Here is an 11,967-nt window from a genome sequence, read left to right as displayed (position 1 = left end):
GGAATGGTGTTAATAGGCCTTTTTCTGCAGTCTACTGCATAGAGGAACAGCTGGGAAAGTTGTATTTACTGCAAATCACTCAGGGATCTTTCAGGAGACCAGCAACAGATTCTAACCAGCAATTTAAAAATAACTTACTTTTTTTAAAAAAAATCTACCCATCTTGCAAGTTAAACATCAAAGTTATGTGTTTGTTTAATAAATTTATATGCCCTCCAACTTGCAGTTCAAGTCACCTCTGGGTGGCTAATACTGGAAGTTGGTTATGGTTCTAAGGAAACATTACTGAAATTAATAGACATCTTCATGTATAAAGAGGGCCCTTCCTCTTCTTTTCACCTACCTGGTCTTAGTTCATAGATATCGAAGACTGAGTTAGGAGAAGATTGAGAAGAGACATAACATTTTTCAGATTTCTGAAACTCTGTCACATAAAACAGGATAAACATTTACTCTTGGCTACCTCCAAAGGCGGAATTGCTGGACATCTGATGGACTTAAATTCCAAGATATTTTTTACAGAATTGAAGAAACTAAATTCCATCCATCACAACAGAAACTGGTAGTGAACCTTACTCGAGTCTAAACCTAGATTTCTCAAATCAAGAGGAGAAGTGGACTAGATGGCTCACATAAAAATGTTCATTTCTATAATTGTGTGACTTGAAAACCAGAACTTGATACATGCCAGGGGTGAAATGCTCCTGGTTCGGACTGGATCACCTGATCCAGTAGCAATGGCGGCGGGTGGTTCGGAGAACTGGTAGCAAAAATCCCTCCCATGCCCAGCTGAGCCGCGTGATCATCAGGGTTTTTTTTTACTTTTAAAAGCATTTATTTCTTCGGCCGAAAAAATGCTTTTAAAAGTTAAAAAAAAAGCCTCTGATTATCGCACGGTTCAGCTGGGATCGTCAGAACCCTTTAAAAGCATTTTTTTACAACCTCTTCGGCCAAAGAGGTTGTAGAAAAAATGCTTTTAAAAGTTAAAAAAAGAGTTGGCCACGCCCACCCAGTCACATTACCCCCCCATCAAGTAACAAATTTTACATTTCACCACTGATACATGCCCATTCTAATGGTGTCTGCAACAAAGGTGAATGGCCACTAGATGATACTTCAAGATGGAAACCTGCTGACCTTTGAGACTGAACATCAGTGGATGCTAGCTATTTGGGGTATTGGGGGGGCAGAGTGGGGAAGACATCTTTATTCTGAACAATGGGATAGATGTGTCAGCCCTGCAATGACCAGCTGTGAGCGAGCAGTCCCGGGGGTGCCATTCGGGGAAGGGAGGATCCACCAACTGCTGTCTGAAGTTTCTTGATGCTGAACTACGGAACGGGACAACATGTCTTTTTTATCCCATGTTTATAAGGTTTAGATAAAAGCTGAATTAGAAAATACAAAAGAAACACACCCCTATATATTAAACTTGCCTTGTGTCTTCTCTAGACTAAAGGGTTTCCCAATTGTGGCAACTTTAAGACACATGGACTTCAACTCGCAGAATTCTCCAGCCAGCATGAGTGGCATAGCTGGCTGCCGAATTCTGGGAGTTGAAATCCACATGCCTAAAGTTGCCAAGGTCAGGAAACCCTGGTGTAGATGTTGACCAGAAGTAAGGATGTAAGTGATGTTGCAATGCAAGTCCCAAAATATTGCTAATTGTACAAGTAGCACTTTTTTTAATGGGTGGAGGGCGAGCCTTTTATGTTCCTGCTTCTGCATGTTACTTCTCTATTGGCTGAAATATATATGATTCAAATCAGTGGTGAAATCCAATTTTTTTACTACTGGTTCTATGGGCATGGCTTGGTGGGCATGGTGTGGCTTGGTGGGCGTGGCTTGGTGGGTGTGGCAGGGGAAGGATACTGCAAAATCTCCATTCCCACCCTACTCCAGGGGAAGGATACTGCAAAATCTCCATTCCCACCCCACTCTGGGACCAGCCAGAGGTGGCATTTGCTAGTTCTGTGAACTAATCAAAATTTCCGCTACCAGTTCTGAACTACTACCAGTTCTGAACTACTACAGTACCTGTCAGAACCTGCTGGATTTCACCCGATTCAAATAGGCCACTTTCAAGATCTACATTATTTCAAAAGTTCAACTGTAGCACTAAGCAGCCTTTGGAAGACTTGTTGCTTGTTTGCTCTTAAAGAGGGGGGGAAATATAATATCTTGGGGGGGGGGAGGAAATATAGGTTAGCCCCTTGAAGAATAAAAGTTACACACTTTGTTGCAGACCCTATTTTATTTTTTGTCTTAACAACCTTCAATAGACCCTCTCCTTTGGATTTTGTCTAATCTCCTTTGCTATGGTGAATCCTATTTTCTAGTTAAACAAAATACTTACTATAAAAAGGACTAAAATGGAAATACAAAATTCATGCCTATGATATAACCAAATGATAACAAGATTATATTTCATTTCTAACTGAGCCACAGTGCATAGGCCAGTAAAACATAGGCCAGTAAAACATAGGCCAGTAAAAAGTGCAGAGAAGAGCAACAAAGATGATTAGGGGACTGGAGGATAAAACATATGAAGAACGGTTGCAGGAACTGGGTATGTCTAGTTTAACAAAAAGAAGGACTAGGGGAGACATGATAGCTGTGTTCCAATATCTTAGGGGCTGCCACAAAGAAGAGGGAGTCAGGCTGTTCACCAAAGCACCTGAGGGTAGAACAAGAAGCAATGGGTGGAAACTGGTCAAAGAAAGAAGCAACTTAGAACTAAGGAGAAATTTCCTGACAGTTAGAACAATTAATAAGTGGAACGACTTGCCTTCAGAAGTTGTGAATGCTCCAACACTGGAAATTTTTAAGAAAATGTTGGATAACCATCTGACTGAGATGGTATAGGGTTTCCTGCCTGGGCAGGGGGTTGGACTAGAAGGCCTCCAAGGTCCCTTCCAACTCTGATGTTATGTTATGTTATGTAAAACGAGACAATGACAGACACAGCGATTCTACATAAATCAGCAGCTATGCTCAACGAAAAATAACATAGCTGAAGGAAACATGCAAGCCATTTCTTCTTCCAAGGCTTTTTAACTGACTATTGAAGCACGCCCAAGTTGGCATGTGCTGGGAGAAGACATTCCCATGAAACCATCTCCCTGTGTTCCTTCGGATAATAGCATGGGCACTTGGATTGACCCATATTTACTGTAGACAGCAAAATAACTAGAGCTACCCCTCCAAGGACATCTAAGGGTGACCTTTGAAACAAGTGCTGAAAATCAGGTAAGTTCATGCTGAAGAATGTAGACATTCCAGTAGATTGGCATTCAAGGATACATTTGGGGAACCTATCAGATTTATACCATTGGGGCGAATTCCAATGGTATGGAGACTAGATAATACATGCAGATCTCTAGACAGGCTAATCGGGGCATGCAGACCTAAAGCAAAAGGGCCAAGATTGGCAAGATCTAGACCTTTGTAACTTCAGGAAATTGTCTCCCCATAAATTATGATCCTACCCAAAAATCTATGCAGTGTGAAAAATGAGTTCAGGGATAGATTACCTAATGGTTTCTAGATGTTTCAGACTGTTGTTTGCTTTGACCAGCTCTAGCACCATCCATAGCTGACGATTAGGAATTTGGGACAATACAGTTGACCACATCTGGAATTATTGTTCATTCATAAGCAATCTGGTATCTGTGAGATAGAGCATGTGATTCATTGACCACCCGCTCACTGCAGCTCTGCATGATTCATTATTCTGGTCAGTCAGTACCTTGCTGTCAGTAGATATGCGCTGTCTCCAACATACTTTTGGCATCACCTGGCAGGACAAAGTTCCAAATAGCGCAGTCTTGGAACGTGCTGGAATTTCTAACATGTATACACTACTGAAACAGCGACGTCTACGCTGGCTTGGGCATGTTGTGAGAATGGCTGATGGTCGGATTTCGAAAGATCTCCTGTATGGAGAATTAGTGCAGGGAAAACGCCTCAGAGGGAGACCACAGCTGCGATATAAGGATATCTGCAAGAGGGACCTAAAGGCCTTGGGAATGGACATTAACAACGGGGAAACCTTGACCTCCGATCGTTCAGCTTGGAGGCCTAAAGACACAGCATGGCCTTCTCCAATTCGAAGAGACATTTGTTCGGCAGGCTGAGGCAAAGAGGCAGTCCCGGAACCAGCGAAATCTGGGGGCTGGGCAGGGGACAGAATGTATCTGCCCTCAGTGTGGAAGGGATTGCCACTCTCGAATTGGCCTTTTTAGTCACACTAGATGCTGTTTTAGGATCTCTTTCCAGAGCACGATACCATAATCTTTTGAGACTGAAGGATGCCAATGTTTAGTACTTTGCGTGGATGAACTTCTGAATGATAAACGTGATCCACCGCTAGCAGGAAAAAATACGGAGAGCTTTCTGGCCCTTTAAAGATGTTTTATGACATAACAGTTCTACTTTATGAGATGCCTAAGTAAATGGCCCAGTTTTGCTTCGGGCGATATAGAATTATCTCAGGCCCTCAGGTGAAATTTAGATGGATTATCCAAATAGGATAATAATAATAAGCATATCCAGATTAGTGACTCAGGCAGAACACAAAATATTTTGTTCTGACAGCCAAAGCATCAGAAGTACGGATTCCCAAGAATGACCTTTTCAAGGGTGATTGTGCATCTTTGGAATTCTTTCTCTCAGGGGTTGCTGATGGCCCAATCCGTGATGTTCTCTAGAGTGGTTTGCAAAAGACATTTAGTTCTTTTCAGTTTACTGATAAATAGGCGAGCTTGAGGTCTTCGGTGCTGTACTTTACTCTTTGTTTTGTTTCAGTCATTTATCCGTTGTGCAGTATTTATTAGTTGCTTTAGTTGAAGCATTTAGTTGAATGTTTCGCTCTGCTGCAAGGGCTGATCCCATCTCAAGGCAAGCCAAAGCTGCTCCTACTACAGCAAACCGGCTTGCTAAGGTTCGGATGCAGCATCCCTGGGGATTTCTGAAAACAAAGCACTGTTCAGTTTTGCCTCTTTAGAAATAAACCCAAGGACTTTTGCAGCCAGAAACTCAAGAAGCGTGAAACAAAACTAAGATGCTTAATTGTAATTAAGCTGACTATGAGTCAATGAGGTCACATGGTTTGCAAACAAAAGGCAAATAGCAACTCTAGGCTGTGTTGGCAGAAGAGTGCTACCCTAAGCTTCCCTAGTCGTTGTCCAATGACGTGAGATGGTATTTTTAAATATTTAGGCAAAATGGAGAAGGAAAGGAACAAAGATAATGGGGCCAAGAGAATTTCTATGAGGAGAGGAGAGGAGAGGAGAGGAGAGGAGAGGAGAGGAGAGGAGAGGAGAGGAGAGGAGAGAAGAGAAGAGAAGAGAAGAGAAGAGAAGAGAAGAGAAGAGAAGAGCTTGTGGTTTGAAGTGATTCTGGGAGATTTACAACATGGTAAATATGTGGATGTGAAAACAATTCTAAGTATAAAAGCATAGGACCACAGTGGCTCACATGGTTAGGACGCTGGCTTGACAAGCAGCAAGCCCATGTTTGAAATCTGAGTACTGCTGTAGGGTGGGGTGAGCTCCTGTCCTTTGCTCCAGCTCCTGCCGGGGACATGAAAGGAACCCCCTGGGTGTCCATTGGACAACGGTGATGTCACCAGTTAATCCTTTCAACTTGGAAGCTGTTACTACACTAGACAACTCCAGCCAACAGCTTCTCCTTCAGGCCCCCATTCCAACCAGTATAAGTTTTAAGGCTTTTTCTGAAGGCTGAAAGAGAGGGGGCAGATCTCAACTCCTGGGGTAAGATATTCCGAAGGGTTCGGGGCCATGGCAGAAAAGACTTTTCTCTTGGACCCTGCCAGCTGCAATTCCTTAACTGATGGAGTTCACAGTAGGTCCTTTCTGCCAGCACAAGTGGGATAGGTCAATCCCACTGGGGCAAGATGACTCTTCAGATAGCCTGGACCCATTCCATAAAGGGCTTTAAAGGGTGTGATAATCAACACCTTGAACTGACCTGGAAGCTTGTGTAACAGTGATGTTGTTACATGTACCATTCTAAGCGACCTCAAAACTTCTGGACCTATTGTAGCTTCTAAATATTCTTCAAGAGTAGCCCCATTTTTTCTATTTACACCAATAACTTGAAGGCTCTCTGAATACAATTATTTCTGTTCGTGTAGCCAAAGAATCCATTCAGGTTAGATTTGTTAACTGACTTTAGATTCCTTTTACAACACTGTATTGTAAGCCTGAATGCAAAACTCTTATTTTCTCTGTAATTTCCACAACATTTGATGAAAGGTTACATGCAAAGCATGCCTTACTTCAGATGCAAACTAGAAGTAGGTCACTACTTGGGAATTTATTCTTTAAGAGTCCCACAACTACCAAGAACCTCATTCTATAGTAGAGAGATCTATAATTTTGACCAAATTCAAAATGACAGAGTAAGAAAGCTGACATTTGGGCTGATGGGGTTTTATTTTATGTTGCCTGTTAGCACTGATTTTTTTTTAAAAAAAAATTATATAACAAATGTTTGCAGAGTAGCTGCATTTGTTTTACAAGTAAATACTTTGCTTCTCTGTATTTTTCTTTCTTATCGGTTGATTCAGGTCATGTGTAATGTCCTGCTTCTTTTTTGTGAGATCATATTTTTAATCTGCTTGTGAACAATGCCATGATACAATTTATAGATGGATAGATAGAATTTTATTGGCCAAGTGTGATTGGACACACAAGGAATTTGTCTTGGTGCATATGCTCTCAGTGTACATAAAAGAAAAGATACCTTCATCAAGGTATAACATTTACAACACAAATGATGGTCAATATATCAATATAAATCATAAGGATTACCAGCAACAAAGTTACAGTCATACAGTCATAAATGGAAAGAGATTGGTGATGGGAACGATGAGAAGATTAATAGTAGTGCAGATTTAGTAAATAGTTTGACAGTGTTGAGGGAATTATTTGTTTAGCAGAGTGATGGCCTTCGGGGAAAAACTGTTCTTGTGTCTAGTTGTTCTGGTGTGCAGTGCTCTATAGCGTCTTTTTGAGGGTAGGAGTTGAAACAGTTTATGTCCAGGATGTGAGGGATCTGTAAATATTTTCACAGCCCTCTTCTTGATTTGTGCAGTATACAAGTCCTCAATGGAAGGCAGGTTGGTAGCAATTATTTTTTCTGCAGTTCCAATTATCCTCTGAAGTCTGTATCTTTCTTGTTGGGTTGCAGAACCGAACCAGACAGTTATAGAGTTATAGACAGTTATAGACAGTTATAGAGGTACAAATTACAGACTTAATTAAAAAGAATTAATGAAACCTGAGTAGAGGATTTTATTTCCTGCTTTAAGATACAGTGTTTCCCCGAAAATACAATCTACCCCAAAAATAAGCCCCAGCCTGTTTTTTACATGTGCACCTTATAAGCCCTACCCCCAAAATATGCACTAGTGAAGGGCATGGCCAGCATAGGAAGCGATGAGCATGCATGGGCCAACAGTGTCTGTGTTGTGCCTCGCCCGCCCTCCTCTCCTCAGTCGGGCCCCTCCCATCTCCTGCTATCTGAGCCAGAGTCTGATAATGAAGAGGAACGGCCTGGCATGCCTCCAGCCCCCAGCCCTGGCACCATGCCCGGACAGAATGAGCAAACAAACCTCCCTCCTACAGCGTGTGATCACGAAGCCAGCCACGTGCTAGAATTGCCGGCAGCAGATCAGGAGGAAAAGAGTTCACAGTGGACGGATCCCCGCTTCCGGAGAATTGAGAGGCGACATCAGCAAAAGGAAGGGAGGGGCAGGCTGGATAAGTGCTGAGTCATGGAGCCACACCCCATGGCCTATATAAAAGACCAGCTTGAGTCAAGAAATTTGAGTCAAGCAAAGTCTCATCTGGTTTGCTGAAGTCAACCTTGGATTCCTGCCTGCCCTGAGAACTCTGACAGAAATTTGGCAAAACTGCAGAGGCTTCGTGGCCATGCTTGATACAGACTTCCCAGACCCGGCCGTCGGAGGAGGAGTGGGACATGACAGTCTGGCAGCAGCCGCAGCCAGCATAGCACAGGTGAGTTGAGTACCTGTGCAAGCAGAAAATGGAAGCAGAGGCAGGGGAGGGGGCAGGTGATCTGGATGTGTTGCACAGGCCATGGGAAAGCCAAGCGGTGTAGGACCAGAGCCGCGGGAGCAGTGGTGGTGCACCCGGTTCAGATCAGTTCTTTAGAACCGGAAGTAAAATCGGCAGGAGACTCCGCCCACTGACCCGAACGTCATCAAAAGCGATCTGTGCATGCAAACCAGCAGTAAAGGTAAGTAGAACCCACCCCTGCATGGGAGGCTTGTCTTTGCATGGCAACACCGGCAGCAGACGGAGGCAGAGGCGCGGAGGGAGGGAGGCAATCCTCATGCGCCATGTGGGCTGCGGGAAAGCCAAGCAGTGATGGGCCAGAGTGGCGGGTGGTCGCGGGAGGCTCATCTTTGCATCTCTTGGCTTGCCTACAGCCCCTGCATTGCATCAGGATCACCTGCTTTCCACTCTGCGCAGCCCCAGAGTGGACTGTCAAGGGAGCAGTGGGCTGCAGCTGCTGCCGGATACTTCGGTCCTCACGAGCTTGCTGGCTCTTGTGTGTGCACTGGGAGGCAGGGTGCCCAACGGGGCTGATCACCCTGAAATCATGTTTCCTCAAAAATAAGCCCTAGTGCTTATTTTAGGACCCAAAAGAAAATAAGACCGGGTCTTATTTTCAGGGAAACATGGTAGTTAACATGAAAGACACATACAAGTGGTCCTCGACTTACCGTCACAATTGAGCCCAAAATTCCCGTTGCTAAGCAAGACAATTGTTAAGTGAGTTTTGCCCCAGTTTATGACCTTTCTAGCCACAGTTGTCAAGTGAAGTTGTTAAGTTAGCTTCCCCATAAACTTTGCCTGTCAGAAGATTGCAAAAGGTGATCACATGACCCCAGGACCAGAGGCAGTGGTGGGATTCAAATAATTTAACAACCGGTTCCCTGCCCTAATGATTTCTTCCAACAACCAGTTCACCAAACTGCTCAGAAAGTTAACAACCGGTTCTCCCGAAGTGGTGCGAACTGGCTGAATCCCACCACTGACCAGAGGTGAAATCTACCACTTTGGACCGGTTCAGAGGAAACCAATAGTGATGGGTGGTTTGGAGAACCGGTAGCAACACCAGCACGAGGCTCCACCTACCCGCCCGATCATCATTACTTCCTGGTTTTAACCAGGAAGTAACCTGTTTTTTACCCTCTTTTTTTTATTTTTTTATTTTGTCACAACAGTATATGCAAACATTGATATAAAACAACAACATATCATAAAAAACATATATATGAGCAAAAGTATGCAACAACTATATTAATTTGATATAATGAAAGGGAACAATAGGACAGGAACAGTAGGCACTTTTGTGCTTTTATGCACGTCCCTTATAGACCACTTAGGAATGGGGTTAGGTCAATAGTAGACAGTTTTTGGTTGAAGTTTTGGGGATTTTGAGAAGAGACCAGAGTCAGGTAGTGAGTTCCAAGCGTTAACAACTCTGTTACAGAAGTCATATTTTCTGCAATCAAGGCTGAAGTGGTTAACATTAAGTTTGAATCTATTCTTTGCTCTTGTATTATTGCGATTGAAGCTGAAGTAGTCTTTTACAGGAAGGACATTGCAATAGATGTTTCTGTGTGTTAAACACAGGTCTTGTCGGAATCGGTGGAGTTCTAAATTTTCTAATCCCAGGATTTCAAGTCTGGTGGTATAAGGTATTTTGTTGTTTTCAGAGGAGCGGAGAACTCTTCTTGTAAAATATTTCTGGACGCGTTCAATTGTATTAATGTCAGAGATGTGGTATGGGTTCCAGACAGTCAAGCTGTATTCAAGAATAGGTCTAGCAAATGTTTTGTATGCTCTGCGCATGCGCAGAAGGTCTGTGCGCACGTGTGACGTGCGCATGCACAGCGTGTGCACTTCTGAACTGGTTGGGAAGGCAAGTAGATTTCACCCCTACCCAGGATACTCCAACCATAAATATGAACTAGTTGCCAAGCAACCTGAATTGTGACCACATGCCTACAGAGATGCTGCAATGGTCATAAATGTGAAAAATGGTCAAAAGGCACTTTTTTCAGTGCTGTTGTAACTTGGAATGGTCACTAAATGAATGGCTGTAAATCGAGGATCCCCTCTACACATAAGCCACTGCAGAGCATGTATTTATGGGTAATCTGAAGGACCGTAAAATGCTGTGAAGTGAAAAGAATACCTATTTGGTAAAGTAAATCAATGAAAACGATGAAATGAAAGAACTTGGCTGATCCTTCTACTTAAAATGGTACAAGATGGTCACTGCGCTTCAGTGGAAGGGACATTAAATTGAGAGATAAAAATTAGGAGAAAAGGAAGAGGTCTTGAAATTATCTATCTACAGTAATTTCAAGAAGTCTTGAAATTATCTATCTACAGTAACTATCTACAGTAACTTCTATACTTCTTCTACAGTAACTTCTATAACTTATCTATCTACAGAGTAGAATTCTAGTGAATTGAGTAGAAACACAAGCTACTGTTTCCCCCATTATTTTGGAGATTATCATGGAACCCAACAAGAAATACCGCAAAGAGTAAAACAGACAACTTGGTAGTAAGAACAGTACTTTCTGTTTCTTTCAGAGGCAAAAAAGGGACAAACACTGTTTTGACTGAAAACAACGCATCACAATTGTTTGTTATTGTTATTTCAGGTTCAAACCGAGTCTTGTATCAGAGGATCTACTTTTCTTACGTTTCAAATCCTGCAGAAGAGCAACAGCCTGCATAGAAATTACTCAGAGGACAAGCCATGTGGTTTTTATCATAGCACACCCCCTTGGATTTAACACACAAGGACATCAGAGAGGGTTGAAATTAAGAAATTATGCTCGCTCAACGTTGCGTAATTCCACCAATTAAAAAAACAAGATGTTCAAAATTTTAGTCCAGCTTTCTCGGGGGAAACTAAAAAGTATTCCTCCAAGCATCTGACTCAAATACAGATTTATTTATACTATCATGTTTCCCAAGCAGATATTTCTATTAGAGTCTGTGCCCCGTGGAATCCCCGAAACCACATCAGATGGCAATATTCTAACCAGCACGGTAGCTAATAATAACCCAGCCTTAGGAACAGCAAATTTCATGTATCCAAATGCGCAGGCTAGTGCCATCATTCTAGCCCTGTGTATTTTGGTGGTTCTGGAGGTCAGTGGTTGCTGGCCTGTGGCTGGCTCAAGGATACAGGGCCCAACAGAGAAGCACAAAATTAAAATAAGCCCATGAATAAATGCTTATGGATCCCGTTCAAACATGTGGGAATTCCAGCTCTGTTGCTGAAGGAACAAATACCAAGTGGATGTTATTCCGATTATCCTGCCGTACTTTATAGAGACTGATGGGGAAAGCTGTTTCCCATATTTATTTATTGATTTAGCATATGGCGTATCACACATGGATTGGGAATATATACTAACATTTCATCTAGACTAGTAGACCCCAATAAAATGTAAATGTTAAAAAGATCTGTGTTCAAATACCAATGTCTAGGCCAGGAGTCGGCAACTTTAAACACTCAAAGAGTCACAAAAGTCCTCAAATTTAAATCAGTTTTTTAAGGGTTGTTTTTAACTATTGTGTATGTTTGTATTTTATCTGCCTGTTCACCGCCCTGAGTCCTTCGGGAGAAGGGCGGTATACAAATTAAAATAATATTATTATTATTATTATTATTATTATTATTATTATTATTATTATTATTATTATTATTATTATTATTATTATTATTACCGGAAGGCCCCCCCCCCCATTTAATTCTGGAGCTGACCGGAAGTCTAGTTACCCCACCATAGAGTCTTCTCATAGCACAGCATTCTTTACCTGTCCACGCATGTCATAGGTTCGCCATCCTGGATCTATCATAACCAAAAATTTCATACCGTTC

The sequence above is a fragment of the Ahaetulla prasina genome, chromosome 3, assembly GCF_028640845.1.
Source record: "Ahaetulla prasina isolate Xishuangbanna chromosome 3, ASM2864084v1, whole genome shotgun sequence".
NCBI classification, from domain to species: Eukaryota; Metazoa; Chordata; class Lepidosauria; order Squamata; family Colubridae; genus Ahaetulla; species Ahaetulla prasina.
The sequence above is the reverse complement of the archived record's forward strand: the minus strand, read 5'-3'. Positions refer to the sequence as shown.